The sequence below is a fragment of the Trachypithecus francoisi genome, unplaced genomic scaffold (assembly GCF_009764315.1).
Source record: "Trachypithecus francoisi isolate TF-2019V2 unplaced genomic scaffold, Tfra_2.0 Lachesis_group3, whole genome shotgun sequence".
NCBI classification, from domain to species: Eukaryota; Metazoa; Chordata; class Mammalia; order Primates; family Cercopithecidae; genus Trachypithecus; species Trachypithecus francoisi.
Window position 1 is genome coordinate 104,615,292 of NW_022681468.1, and position 15,921 is coordinate 104,631,212.

The window sequence follows — 15,921 nt, forward strand, 5'->3', positions numbered from 1 at the left end:
TGCCACTGAGCTGCACACTTAAAAATGGTAACTTTTGTTATATGTATTTTATCATCAAAAAAAACAAAATCCAGGGAACAAAAAAATCTCATGTCTAAACTCTTGGCTTTTTAAGGCCAGCTCAGGTCAGCCTAGACATCATACCTTAGAGAGGATCTCAAAACAAGGGTGTGGCGAGCGTTGCTAGGGGAGCAGAGCTGCAGAGAAAGGAAAAACTTCTACCTAGGCACATGGTCTAGAGTCCAAACACCACCTAAGGAAAGAAGAAAAACAAAATGTTTTTTAAGTGGGTCTGAAGGTAAATGTTAGAGTAAGGAAAGATAGTTTAAAAAACTAATAATAATAATTCAAATGTAAGACCCAGAGAAAAATCCCCAAACATAAATTCAAGCAGGCCACAAATGTAATCAAAGACAAAACTCTTCCCAGCTCCACATCTGCTCCCCTCCCTCTATTATAGCCTGGTGGTTAAGAGCACAGACTCTATCTGGGTTCAAATCCTAGTTCTACTACTTACTAGCTGTGAGACCTGGGGCAAGATTCTTAATTTCTGTCTGTTTCCCCATATGTAAAATGGGCTATTATAGGGATAAAATGAGTTAATAGTTATAAAGCTTTTACAATACTGCCTTTCACATAGCAAATACATGTTTGTTAAGTATTATGCCACCAACCTCAGTGGCCAGCAAGCTTTCCCTCATAAGTTTTCAGAGTGCCCCAGAAATTGCTGGCCAGAAGCATGGAGAGAGGACAGAAAGACAAGGGAAGTAAAGCCGGGTTTAGTTTACCCCTCCACACAACTATTCCTCCAGTGCTCGGGATGCCCGCTGAAGGTGAAGAAGCAGAGGGCCAAGCAGGGGCCAGTGGGGCAGGTGAGCTGCAGAAATCATGGCGGGGGCAGATAGCGGTGTAGGAAAAGGTCAGCACCGAGCAGGTGATGAGGAGGACGGACAAAATGAGCAAAGTCGGCAGAACCCTTTTTTTAAAACTAGGTGGTCCTCAACTGTAGCTGAACATGAGGATCACCTTGGGAACTTTGGAAGCTACTAATACTTGGCCACTACTCCCCTAAGATTCAGATTTAATTGACTAGTGTTGAGAAATACTGGTTAATAGCCCATCAACTACATATACCACAAATTACGTAATAAAAGGACTCATTCCCTGAATTTCTCATTCTGCCTGTTCTCACTCTAATCCCGCATTCCCTCACTTGACTTCATTTTTGTCCAATTTTGACAGACCAACATTTAGTTTGGATTCTAAATAGTAATACAGACAATATTAATGTAAAAATGTAGAAGGAAAGGAAAAGAAAACAATTATCTCAATTCTACAGAAAGAAACTACAGAAAACTATCCTGGAAGTTTTTCCTTTTTTTATTTGGACTTTCACATTTCAAAACATAAACTAACAAGCAGACACTGTGCTGTCCAAATGAGGACAAAAGTTAGAGATCGGGGCCAAGGGGTGTCTTAGGTCTGTTGTCCAATAGTAAATAAATTGGGAGGTGCTCCAATGAGTATACCTGGTTATTTACTCCAGATTAACCTTGGTTCCTCTGGCCACCAGTTTCTGTTGGGTTATCCAGACAGTCTCTCTCATATGTGCAATCATGCAGTTTGGCTGCAGAATGGCTAACAAACCTGAGTGTCAGTCTTCACTACCAGGCTGACTGCTTCTCCCAGGTCACCCTAATCACACACTGATGCTTGGATGTATAGGAATTTTACAGTTCATAACACATTCTTCACACAGCACAAGGAACTCACCAGTGAGTGAACTAAGACTGGCACTCAGGCTCCTGCCTGCCTCCAAGGACCAAGCTGCCCTTGTACTTTGAACTCTGAACAGGCAGGTCAGTTTTCACATTTCAAGTTTCCCAACACCCTCATCTTCCCAAGCTGCTATGGGATAGGGCACAAATTTTCCTTCAATTTGGTATTGAGACATTCACCATAGCCCTTGCCATAATGACACACAGAGTGTTGTAAGACCAAGATTAGACAATATTGCTCTAGAGCATTGTTCTAGATTAGAGCTTCTTCCAACACTAGAAAGATTCAGGACTATCGGAGCCAAAGAGACTCTAGGAAACCATTAAATTTAAACCACTTACTTTACAAGCAAGGAAACTGAGGCCTACAGAGGAGAGGTAATCAAATAAGAAAAGGGACATAAACTGAAGAGTTTTTATTACTGTGGAAGATTCCTGTTATTCCTGGCAAGGTCACAGGGCCCTTGCGTGTCCTTCCCATCAGAACAGCTGAAGTCACCTACTCACAGTTACCCATTCAAATCTCTCCACCAAATATAGGGGATAAGGCTTATTTAACCCTCAGACCAGTGCTTCTCAGCCCTGGAGTGATCCTAATGCCTAACTCCAGCTCAGACCAATTAAACCAGAAATTCTAGAGGTGGAGCCACCAAACGATCCCCAAAATCCATACCTTCCCCCATGGATTCCTTAAACCCTCTCCAGCCTGAGGGGCTTTTGCACTTGCTCTTTTCTCCAATCTGATTGCTCTTTCCTCAGATATCTGCGTGGCTCCCTCTCTCACTTCCTTCAGACCTCTGCTCAAAGGCCATTTAATCAATGAGATTTCTCTGACTTCTCAATTTAAAATAGAAAACCTACCTCCCCACCAAACCCCTCATCCATCATCCCTGCTTTATTTTTCTCCATAATACTTTTCACCATCTCTTATATTTTATCTTACTTATTATCTATAAAGGCATACAAACCAGAATGAGCCCCATAAGAGTAAGATTTGCGTTTATTTTGTTCCTTGTTATATTCCCAGTGCCTAGAATAGTGCCTGGTACATAGCAAACCATGAGATGTATATTCTAAATGAAGACATCAGGAACACAAATCTCAAAATATGACTCATACCAAAAGATCATAAAGCAGCAGCCGTTTGGTTGATTATACCAAAAACACTTCTTCACTGATCTCATCTTGGCACAACCCTTATCAAAAACAGGACAGAAGCCTAATGAAACAGAATCCATTCAGAAATACTTTCAGAAATAAGTATTTCTAGTCAATTAATCCAATCCAATGGGTTTGTTCATCAAAGACAATTTGTTCTGAGAAATAAACATACAGAAATAGAAAATGAAGTTGAAAGGTGATGGAACAAATGGCTTTCAGATACCATCTTAGCATATGTGCAGATTCAGAAGAAAGCCTGAGAGCACTGACAGCTGCACTCAGACATGAAGAGTTTTCAGCAGACCAGAAAGAACAGACAGGCTCCTCTCCTGGGATTACAGCCCGCGAGATGAAGGTGCCATCTGGGATACTACTGCCTGCTTATCCCCAAACCCCCCAACCTGATGAACACCTTCAGCGACCTGAGGAGGACCCTTCCTTTTCCTTTCTCCTACTTATAGCCCACCTGCTAACTGATTTGAAACCACTGACAACACTTTAAACTCTACCACATTGGGAGCACTGGAAGCCTTTGTCAAGGCAGCCACACAGCAAGTCTCACTGATGTCATCTGTTCCATTCCATGTCTGCCGACTCCCTGTCCTTGCTCTTTCCTCACCCTCTCTGGTCTTTCCCTACTTGGTCATCCTGCAAGTTTCTTTAAGACTAATCCTTCCCAAACACCATTTTTATCAGGTCACTTACTCTGCTCAAAAACTTCCTGGGCCGGGCGTGTTGGTTCATGCCTATAATCCCAGCACTTTGAGAGGCCAAGGTGGGTGGATCCCTGAGGTCAGGAGTTCGAGACTGGCCTGGCCAACATGGCGAAACCCCATCTCTACTAAAAATACAAAAAATTAGCCAGGCGTGGCGGCACATGCCCTAAAGCAGAAAGAGTAGAAGATGTAGCTGGGAAGCAGATGATGGCAGGCCATTGCTAGGTCTTTGACTTTTACTCTAAGATGAAAGGCTACAGGAGGATTTGGAGTAGAAGAATGATATGCTCAGACCAATATTTTATTTGTTGTAGGTGTTTTTTTTGTTGTTTTGTTTTGTTTTTACCACTTATCCTCAAATTCTATCAGACAGACTGACTCCCCTCTGCCTATCCATCTCAACTATCATTAGGAAGATTACAAGAATTTCTTCTTGAATGTTCCCAACTTTTCTAAACTGAGCACATATTATTTTTTAAATGAGTGGGAAAAAAAACAATCTCCCCAATCCTTAAAGACTTGGTTCAAAGTCCAACTCTGCCTCAAAACCCCTGTAATAGGCAGGGCTAGCCCACACCGTACCCTATGCCCCAGCCAGTAGGACCACCAAGGTGGGCCCACAGTCAGCAATGAGGTGGTACAACAACGTTCACTGCAGGAACTGATATGCATGAATGTTTCTTTTGCTGTCCTCACTTCTCTCCTCCCATGCAGAATTGTGTCCCTTCAGACACTCTTGCCCCCAAGTGCCTGCCTGGGTCCCAGTCTTTCTCTCAGTTGACTTAATTAATTTCTGATAATTAAAGCTACTGTTTGGTGATGATGTACTAAGAGTATGATCTCTCCCAGGGGGTGTAAATAATTTAAAAAAGGACTCTAAGATGGAAATGCAAAAGCCTTAGACTCAGAGGAATGAAGCTATAATGATGGAATGACAGGCACTGGGGTTCATATTTTGTGGATAGGAGGCCAGCTTCTCCTAAAGGGTATAGCACTTAGGTAGGAAGCAGCGTCAAGGGGAGACAAGTAAAGTAATGAAAGATGAGAATACTTCATTGCCACCACCTCTCTCCTCCCAAATGGCCATTCAATACATTTTGGGTACTAGAGAATGTTCCCTAGAGGTAAACCCAGCCATCTCAGAGGTTGACCTGTATGCCAGTAACCACCACCCTCAGAAAGAAAAGCCCCCGTAAGATACTTCTGGTCTGAAAGCAAATTATTCTCTAATTGCTTTCAGTGGGGGAAATCCTGGAGGGCAAAGTTCATCTCACATGATTCTTTTATGCTCTACAGAGCACCAGCTCTGGATTGGGTCCACAGTTGCTTTTATAAGCAACTGTGGAATACCAATCTTAATTAGAATGTTTACTTATATTTAAAATCTTGAGGGTGTTCCTTTAGCAAGGCAAAGGGCATAGGGAGACTATAAGAAGAGGCTTTAAGGTAGGTATCTACTGTAACTGAATTGGCAAAAAAAAGAGTAGAATGCTGTTGCAAAAAGGCTCCACAAAATTTTACTTATTTAGTTAGTTAGAGACAAAGTCCCACTCTGTCACCTAGACTGGAGTGCAGAGGCATAATCATGGCTCACTGCATCCTAGACTTCCCAGCCTTGGGTGATTCTCCCACGCCAGCCTCCCAAGTAGCTGGGACTGAATACAGGTCTGTGCCACCATGCCCAGCTTTTTTTTTCTGTATTTTCAGTAGAGATGGGATTTTGCTATGTAGCCTAGGCTAGTCTCAAACTCCTGGGCTCAAGCAATCCACCCACCTCAGCCCCCAAAAGTGCTGGGATTACAGGTGTGAACCACCTTACCTGGCCTCCCCAAGACTTTAAATACAAGTAAACATGCTAATTAAGAATAACAGGCCAGGTGCCATGGCTCTCACCTGTAAGTCCAGCATTTTGGGATGACAAGAGGGGCAGATCGCCTAGCTCAGGAGTTCAAGACCAGCCTGGGCAGCATAGCAAAGCCCCATCTCTACAAAAAAAACAAAAACAAAAACAAAAAATTAGCTGGTATGGTGGCAAATGCCTGTGGTCCCAGCTACTTGGGTGGCTGAGGTGGGAGGATCACCTAAGCCTGGTTGGTCAAAGCTGCAGTGAGCCATGATCACGCCAATGCACTATAGTCTAGACAACAGAGTGAGACGGTCTCAAAAAAAATTTTTTTTAAAAAGGATTAATGGCTGGGCACAGTGGCTCATGCCTGTCATCCTAGCACTTTGGGAGGCCGAGGTGGGCGGATTGCCTGAGTTCAGGAGTTTGAGACCAGCCTGGGCAACACGGTGAAACCCCATCTCTACTAAAATACAAAAAAAAAAAAAAAATAGCCAGACATGGCAGCGTGTGCCTGTAGTCCCAGCTACTTGGGAGGCTGAGGCAGGAGAACTGCTTGAACCCGGGAGGCAAACGGTACAGTGAGCTGAGATCGTGCCACTGCACTCCAGCCTGGGTGACAGAGTGAGACGCCATCTCAAAAAAAAAAGATGAATGAATGGCAGCCTGAATGGCAGCCAGGCACAGTGACTCACACCGTAATTGCACATTTTGGGAGGCCGAGGTGGAAGGATCGCTTCAAGCCAGGAGTTTGAGAACAGCCTGGTCAACACAGCAAGACCCTGTCTCTACAAAAGAAATAAACAAATAAAACTAATTAACCAGCATTGTGGCCCATGCCTGTAGTCCCTACTCTGGAGGCTGAAGTGCAAGGATTGTTTGAGTCCAGGAGGTCAAGACTATAATGAGCTATGAATGCACCACTGCACTCCAACTCCAGCCTGGGTGACAGTGCTGGACCCTATCTCTTGAAGAAAAAAAAAAAAGAATAATGACCATGACCAGGGACAGTGGCACACCTGTAGTCCCAGCTACTGGTGAAGGTGAGGGCCACATGCTGTGGCTCATGCCTGTAATCCCAGCACTTTGGGAAGCTAAGGTGGAAGGATTATTTGAAGCCAGGAGTTTGAGACCGGCTTGGTCAATATAGTAAGACCCCACCATCGCTACAAAAATAATTTTCTTTTTTAATTGAGACAGTCTCACTCTGTCACCCGTGCCAGAGTACACTGGCACGATCTTCACTCACTGCAACCTCCAACTCCCAGGTTCAAACGATTCTCCCACCTCAGCCTCCCAATTAGTTGGGACTATAGACGCACACCACCATGGCCAGCTACTTTTTTGTATTTTTAGTACAGATGGGGTTTCACCATGTTGGCCAGGTTGGTCTCAAACTCCCGACCTCAAGTGATCCACCCACCTCGGCCTCCCAAAGTGCTGGGATTACAGAAGTGAGCCACTGTGCCCAGCAAAAAAAAAAAAAAAAAGTTTAAGGGAGGATCATTTGAGCCTAGGATTTCCAATCCAGCCAGGGCAATGTAGCAAGATGCCTATCTCTTTAAAAAAATCTAATATTTTTAAGGGCCTAAAGATTTACAGCCTTAATAAAGTATTAAATGGTGAAGTAGTTTTTATAACCTCAGCCAGTTAAGTTCAAGTCTGGGAAGAATAACAGCACAAAGGCAGATAGCAGCCCAGCCACACAGACCAGAGCTTTGGCTGGGCAAGTCCAGAAAAATCTGAACTGCTCAGTGCCCACCCCTGGGCCCCCTTTACTGAAAATGCCAAAGCTCTGCCTCAAATGTGTCATCAGGCCCTACAATGTCCCTGAGATGGCTTACAGTTACAATGGACACCTATCTTCAAAACCTCTCTGTGTAGTCTCACTCTGCCCTTTGGCTTGTAAAGGAATACCTTCAATTTCAGGAACTGAACTGACAAAAAAAGTAGAATGTTGTAAACTACAGCAAACTAGGGGGATAAAAGCAGAGCCAGAGTACACTCTGCTGGCTCACATTGGCTCTAGCTTGCCAAGGGCAATGTGGGTAAAATGTTCCTGCATCCAAAGACTGGCTATAAGGAGCAGCCCTCTACCTTGCCCCTAGTATGAGCTAAACTCCTAAAAGTTGGGAAATCCCATGAATGCATGTGAGGGTTACACATGGGAACTCTCTCTCTTCACAGTCGCTTGATCCCCAGGTTGTAACATCAAGGCCTCTAGAATCCCCATGCTGGTGTGTGAGAGACTGAGCCCGGTGGTCCATAGGACGCAGCCCAGAGCCACACCAGAAAAGGAATGGTTTCTTTAGAAACACCCCTAAAGAAAGCAACCAACTAATGAAGCTAGAAGCCAAATCATACTCTACTCATCAGCTCCTCCCAGATGGGTGCAGCCCTGCCTCTCTGAATTCAGGGACTATCCCAATCAGAGGTGCTAGCCTAATCCACCCATTTGAATGCATATCTAACAAAAGCATCTTATCCTGAGAGTGACAGAGGAGGCCAACTCCAACATCATACATCTCTATAGGGACATAGTTCTAGGCAGCTTTTGAGTTTTTGCTTTAGGGCATTCAATGTTTGTCTCCAAAATGAAACTAGGTTTACAGGATGCTTGTTTGTTTTTGTAAAAATGATATATATATGTCTGTATAAAATTCAAATGATAGGAAGAAAATATAAAGAAAAAAGTAAAAACCACCCTACCCCTCCACTCAGAGGTAAGATCTTACTGTAAACTCTGTCCTTACAGAGAAGCAAGTCTATTCTGAGTTAGACCTGGGATATAGGTCTCGTGTTCTCTGGATGAGTCTGTGGATTTATTTTAATGGAAGAGGACCCTTAATGCCACCTCTGGACTACTCAAAAAAGTTTCAGGCTGGGCACAGTGGTGACTGTTTATAGTCTCGGCTACTCAAGAGGCTAAGGCAGGAGGATTGCTTGAGCCCAGGAGTTTGAGGCTAGCCTAGGCAATATAGAGACCTCATCTCTTAAAAAAAAAAAAAAAAAAAATTTAAAAACACTTTTTTTAAAGTTTTCAAATCTCAGCCAGGTACAGTAACTCACGCCTGTAATCCCAGCACTTTGGGAGGCCGAGGCAGGAGGATCACTTGAAGTTAGCAGTTTGAGACCAGCTTGGCCAACATGGTGAAATCCCATGTCTACTAAAAATACCAAAAAAAAAAAAAAAAAAAAAAAAAAAAATTAGCTGGGTGTGGTGATGGGTGCCTGTAGTCCCAGCTACTCAGGAGGCTGAGATCACTTAAACCTGGGAGGCGGAGGTTGCAGTGAGCTGAGATCGCACCACTGCACTCCAGCCTGGGCAACAGAGTGACACTCTGCCTTAAAAACAAACAAAACAAAAACTCAGTTTTTGCAATAATCCTAGACCTCTCAAAAATAAAAAGTTAAAGTCATGCAGTCCTCCTACCCCACCACACATACTGATTGGAGACCAGAAGTTAATCTGTTCAGCAGACATACTCCTTTTCTTCACTCAACACAGTGGCAGTCGCTCTACAATCCATCACACACATAGACATTATCACCCTTTTCATCCCCCAGAGTGTGTTGATGAGAGAAAAGGAGACACCAATACCTCCTTTTTTTTTTTTTTTTTTTAAGAGATGGGGTCTTTCAATGTTGCCCAGGCTGGTCTCGAGACCTGCGCTTAAGCAATTCTCCCACCTCAGCCTCCCAAAGTGCTGGGATTACAAGTGTAAACCACCATGCCAGGCCTCATCATCATCACCTTTTTTTTTGAAATGGAATCTAGCTCTGTTACCAAGGCTGGAGTGAAGTGGCATAGTCTTTGCTCACTGTAACCTTAGCCTCCCAAGCTCAAGCGATTCTCCTGCCTCAGCCTCCCAAGTAGCTGGGACTACAGATGTGTGCCACCACAATCGGCTAATTTTTGTATTTTTAGTAGAGACAGGATTTCACCATATTGGCCAGGCTGGTCTCGAACTCCTGACCTCAAGTGATCCACCCACCTCGGCCTCCCAAAGTGCTGCTGGGATTACAAGCATGCGCTACCGTGCCCAGCTGCCCATTATTACCTCCTGATGTAACACTTTCAGAATTTGAAATGGAAAAGGTAAGGAACTTAACCAAAGTCACGCAGTGACTAGAGGACAGCCCATAAGTGCTAACAGCTTTGAGGAATGACTGTCGTGGCACCAAACTCTAAAGGTATTCATTAACTTTTATTTGAGCCACAAAAAGGATCAAATGTGTCATTTCAACAAACACACACACACACTTCCCCTGCTGTTAAACAAAAGCAAATGGTTGGCTGAAGTAGCACTCTGATCCTCTGAAAACATTTCCCAAAAGTAATTAGCTAATGGATATCACATCCTACACCCTTGGAGCAAGCAAAGGGAGGCCCCTGGACCAGATGCCCACAAATGAAAACACACAGATTTTGGGTACATGCAATTGCTCTATCTCAGGGACATCAACATTCAGAACTCTCTCCTATTCAAGATGTTCCTATTTTTTAAGAAAAGAAAAGTTTAAACAAATTTACATGTAAAGATAGGAATAAGGCCAGGCATGGGGGCTCAAGCCTGTATCCCAGCACTTTAGGAGGCCAAGGCAGGCAAATCACTTGAGGTCAGGAGTTCAAGACCACGCTAGCTAACATGATGAAACTCCACTCTACTACAAGTACAAAAATTGGCCGGGTGTGGTGGCGCATGCCTGTAGTCCCAGCTACTCAGGAGGCTGAGGCAGGAGAATCGCTTGAACCCGAGAGGTGGAGGTTGCAGGGAGCCAAGATGGCATCACTGAACTCCAGCCTGGGCAACAGAGTGAGACTCCATCTCAAAAATAAAATAACAAAATAAATTAAATTAAAGCTCACCATGATCTGGCTGAGTGGAGGGTGGGAATTATTTTCTTTTCTGTCTCCAATGTATAGGGAAGATAAAGATCCTAAACCAGTGTCTCCTTCACATGCAGCCAAAAGCCCTCTACCCCCTCCAAGAGTTCATAGACCTCTGTTCTCAGAACAACTTCCAATGCATCTGCCCACAACCACTGCTAGCCACAATTTATCCACACTACTTAAAATCTGCATTCCTTTCCATTAACCTAATTCTATGCAACACTCCTTTCTGATATTTTATTTCTGTTATTTCTCCCATTCCTTAAGTTTCACAAATACAAGATCCCACATAAACAATACAGAATCATTAATTCTATCAATTAATAATCATTGTTGACTACACTGAATAGAGCTTGAGGAAAGATTATGTTAACAGAAAGGGTTTGCTTTCATGGAGCCTGAGAAAAACAAACAGGAATTGAGGAGCAAGTGTTTGTTAGTATGTCCCAGCCCTGGCCAGAGAGCAGGGAGCAATGGCCAGAGGACAGAAACATCTGTCATTCTGCAGTTTCATTTCTCATGGTCAGTTAATATCCTAAGTTTATTCATGAGTCTCTTCCAAGTTTGGTTAGTGAGTCAGTCTCTCTAGATCCGATCAGCTCTGAGTACCCTACAAAACTAAATTTCTGGTCTACGAAGCAGAGAACCAGATCCTGAAACATAGTGATGCCCCCCAAATAAAGCCACCCCATGATAACATCTATCTCCACTCTAACTGCAACGCCTATCATGGGATGTATGTGATGTATCTAAGACTCTCTGGTAGCTCCCCATGGCTTACAGAATAAAATCCAAACTCCTTGACCTGCCTTTCACAGCCCCAAATTAGCTTTCCAGCCTCATCCCCAAACAATGACGGCTACCATGGCTCCATGCTTTCATACCTATGACTCTATCTACCTAGAATGTTCTTTGCTCAATCTTATTTGCCTGTGAAACTCCTATTTTTCCCCCAAAGCCCAGTTCGAAAGTCACCTCCTCCCTGAAGTCTTTCCTATTTACCCAGGGATTTCATTCTTACTGTTTCAAATAGCTCTTTAACCACAACTGTGCTAGAGAACTTAAGTACACTGTAACTCATCCTTTAAAATATCTGAGCTCCACTGGATACTCTGAGCTCCTGGAAGAAATTCACTATGTATCCCACAAACATGAAACGGGAGCTTGATGTTGAATGACTGATCACATGAAACATTAAGAGACGATAAGAGGGAAAAAAAGTCCCACAAAATTCAAGAAATAAATTATCTATATATTTAATTTCATTTAAAATGACCACAATATGGCTGAGACACAACGTGAATATTTCAAATATTTAAATAATAAAACCAAAGGCCTGTCTGGTGGCTCATGTCTGCAAGACCAGCACTTTGGGAGGTGAAGGCGGGAGGATCACTTGAGGCCAGGAGTTCAAAGCCAGGCTGGGCAGCATAGTGAGACATTGTCTCTAGTTTTGTTGTTGTTGTTGTTGTTTGTTTTTTGAGATGGAGTCTCACTCTGTCACCCAGGCTGGAGTGCAGTGGCTTAATCTCAGCTCACTGCAACCTTCGCCTCCCAAGTTAAAGCAATTTTCCTGCCTCCACCTCCTGAGTAGCTGGGACTATAGGCATGTGCTACCACACTCAGCTAAGTTTTATATTTTTAGTACAGACGGGGTTTCACCATGTTGGCCAGGCTGGTCTCGAACTCCTAACCTCAGGTGATCCATCCACCTCAGTGTCTCAAAGTGCTGGGATTACAGACGTGAGCCAACACATCCAGCTTGTCTCTAGTTTAAAAAAAAAAAAAAAACTAATAAAAATGTTTAAAATAATAAAAGCAACCAACACTTAAACCCAGTGCTAAACTGTTTACATGACTTAATCTGTACAACAACTGTATGAGATAGGGACTTTCATCTGCACTGAAGATGAGGAAATTGAGGCACAAGAGAGGTTAAATAACTCAAGATCATTTGGTTTGCAAGTGACAGGAGCAAGATGCAAACTTCAGTGGTCTGGCTCCAGAGCCAGTGGGCTCTGAATTCAGGCAGACGTGCTTTGAATCCAGGCTATGTTACAAATATGGCTTTGAATAAGTCATCCATCCCCTCTGCATTTATTTCTTTGTAAAATGGCTATGATAACCTCTTTCTCTTAGGATGTAGAGAGGACTAAGTTAAATATAATAATGTATGCAGAAGTCTTTAAAATTGGTTCTCCCACCTGGCAGGTACTCCATGCATGCTAATTCATTTTTGCCTTTCCTTCCTAAAAGCTAGATGAAGCAGACTCATAGAGGCAAAGGATCTCCCCCAGACTGCTTGAGGCTTTTTCAAACAGATCAGGTAGTTAAGCCACTCAACCCAGAAAGCCTTGCCTTACCTGCTTATCTCAAAAGTCCATTCCCTGCACAGGGGCTAGAGACCTTTTAAAATGTAAATGTCATGTCATTCCCTTAAACCCTTCAAAGGTTCCTAATTACACTGGAGATACAAATGAAACTAAAGAGGCAGGCATTCTGCCCCCAAGGCCCCACTGCTCTAACTTGGCCCTAGTCTCCAGACTAATCTCCCCTCTCCCTTTCCCCCTCCAGTCCCACAGGCCTCTTTCACTTCCTCCTTGCTACAGTCAGCTCCACACATGGTTAACTCTTAACCCTCCTTCAGATCTTGGCCTAAACGTCACTTCCTCAGGGAAGCCTTTCCTGAGCCCCCAACTCAAATCAGTCTCTTAACCCTCTCTTCATATTTCTCTCCTTATACTCACTATAGTTTGAATTATTAGTTTACCACTTCCTTCAAAGTTTTACTCGAAAGACACCTTCTTAGGAAGCCTTCCCAGGCCACCCTAATAATATAAATTCAACTACCACCCCTGATACGTCAGATTCTCCTTCCCTGCTTCCTTTTTCCCCTTAGCATTTCACACTTTTTAACAGACTATATTTTTGTTATATATTTTATTTATTGTCTTCTCCCTCACTTCCATGAAAGCACAAGGGCAATCATTTTTGCATTCTTTGTTCACTGTATCTAGAACAAATGCCTAAGACATATTTGTTGACAAATATTTGTTGTTGAATAAATTTCCACGACTATGTATTTATTTATTTTGAGATGGAGTCTCACTCTGTAGCCCAAGCTAGAGTGCAATGGCACGATCTCAGGTCACTGCAACCTCCATCTCTCAGGTTCAAGCAATTCTCGTGCCTCAGCCTCCCAAGTAGCTGGGATTACAGGCATGTGCCACCACACTCGGCTAATTCTGTATTGTTTTAGTAGAGACGGGGTTTCACCATGTTGGTCAGGCTGGTCTCGAACTCCTGACCTCAGGCACTCCACCCACCTCAGCCTCCCAAAGTGTTGGGATTACAGGCGCGAGCCACCACACCCGGCTACGACTATTCATTGTTGACTTTCCCAATGGCTAAGAACTAAAACATGGTATCTTTCTAGCTTACCACTGTACTGCCAACACCTAGCTCAGTGCCTGGCACATAGTAAGTGCTCAGTAAAAATTTAATAAATCAAAGCCACAACTAGTTGCAAAATTGGAAAATGGTCAAAATGGACGCACTAACACCACACTTCTGCCTCTTTCACTGTGTAATGTAACAGTGAGGTTGAGGACACAGACTACTGAAATACCACCAAGCATCCACCAGGCCAGGAATCTGTCTGTCCACATCCTCTGCACTCTGCCATACCGTGCACTACACTGCACCCGGGACAGAAGCACCCTACAGAGGCCCTCCATGAACACAGGGTTGAACTCAAGTGGGCAAACCATAAGCCAAACACCATCTTACCCTCCAAGTCCCATTCTTCTACTGCCAGTCCTATTCTAGACTAGTCCTGGATGCCAAACATGCTTCCTAAGCCTGTGGACTTATTCCAATCCAGGACCTGTAATGCCACCTTTGGCTTACTCAAAAAATGGTTTAAAATCCCTAAACAGCTTCAATAATGCTGCAGTTCTCAGGAGCAGGCATACCTAAGGTCATACGGACCCCTCCCCCTCACAAACGCTGATCCAAGGCCAGGAGGCCATCTGTCCAGCAGACGCTCTCCTGTTCTCCCTCAGGTCACACTGAGCCTCCCGCCAACACCCTCGTTGGCAGGAAGAGCCCTTGCAGAGAGACAATTTTCACCCTGATCAACATGCCTGGTGGTCACCCCTGAGGACCCCAACTCTGGAGCTCTAGGAATACCTGTCTGCTCCGCGAGAAACCTTCCCCAGGGTCAGAACTTGGGCTCAAGGGAGGGGAGGACTGAGGGGCGCCGAAGAGGGTCGTTCCCCGAAGTGTCTGCCCCGTGACGGCGACAGCTCTCCGGGCGACGGGGACGGTCGGGCTGACAGGCCGTCCCAGGGGGAGAAAGTGGCACCGTTATCCGTGCCCGGGCGGGGGGCCGCGGGCTGTCGCCGAAAGCGGCCGCACGTCCCGCCCTGCGCGGAGGACAGTAGCGTGCCCGGCCTGCCGAAGAGCGGCGGTCGCAGCGGCGGAAGGGGCCGGCGCCCGACGGCCGGGGGCGGGGTGGGGTGGCGGCCTGGGCCCGCCAGGCGGCGGTCGGGGGAAGTGGCTGCCGCCTCTGGCGGCGGGCAGGGTCCGCCAGGCTGCAGGGCAGGGCCGCGGCTCCAGCTCGGGCTCGGTCCCGGCTCCGATCCTCCCAGGCCCAGGCTGGGGCTGCCCCGGCCCGCAGGCCCCGCTTGGCCCCGCTCGGCCCAGCCCGCGGGGGGCGCTTACCTGGCGGCTACGGCGGCGACTGCAGGCCCGGGTCTCGGCCGCGCGCGTCCCCAGCGCCGGCTGCGGGAGCCACAACATGGCGACGGCGGTGGCGGGCGGGGCTGCGGCTCCGGGGGCGGAGCGGGGGCGGGAGCCGGCTTGGCGGCGGGACCTGGCTGGGGCTGCCGCGGGGAGGAGGCGGGGGGGCAGGCGGAAGGCGACTCGGACCTGGGCACCGGCCCAGGACGGTGCGGTTGAGGGGCTGCCCCGGCCTGGGCCCGGCCTCCCGCCTCCCGCCCGAGGCGGGCTGCGCGGCGCAGGCCAGGCGACAGCGACGACGGCGGCGGCGGGTAGGGCGGGGCGGGACAGGACCGTACGGGGCGGGGCGGGGCCGGGACGGCGCCGCTCAGGGTTGGATCCCCGACCCCGGGCGTCCCCCGCCCGGCTCCAGTCCCCTTCACCCCCGCTAGGCACCCTGTGCGGTCCGGCAGGCAGCCGCTCCCTGCGACCTGAGCCTCTTGTCCTCTGACGCGCCTCGGGGCAGGGACCGAGGCTGCCCACTAAAGGAACAGGATCTGCCTACGCAGCTGTCTTGCCGGCAAAGAGCGCCCAGGACCAGGGGACTGCGTCCTCTTCACTGAGACCTGGCGCATAGTGGGGCCTAATCGAGGCTGTTAAGTGAAAGGAAGCAGGGGTGGCGTGGGCCTGGCTCTCAGGTGCGCTCTAAGTGTTTGGTCATACAAGGACATTCGCGCAGGCTTGGAGGTGCGGGGCACTCTGACATGCTGCCACTGGGGTAACCGAGGGACGCGCGGCAGACAGAGA

At 46.5% G+C, this 15,921-nt stretch overlaps 1 protein-coding gene across 5 annotated transcripts in view; it reads right to left on the minus strand.

Moving 5' to 3' along the window:
- The window catches only part of ZNF592 (zinc finger protein 592), a 56,463-nt gene extending 41,208 nt beyond the window's left edge, over positions 1-15,255 (minus strand). For 3 of the 5 annotated variants that reach the window (XM_033190910.1, XM_033190909.1, XM_033190912.1), the window contains exons 1-2: positions 15,118-15,255; positions 145-253 (exon numbers count right to left, since the gene is read on the minus strand). The gene's annotated coding sequence lies outside the window, so the exon portion shown is untranslated. The remainder of the gene's footprint in view (positions 1-144; positions 254-15,117) is intronic. The other 2 variants (XM_033190913.1, XM_033190911.1) reach the window with 2 other exon arrangements.
- Between the last annotated feature and the right edge of the window lie 666 nt (positions 15,256-15,921).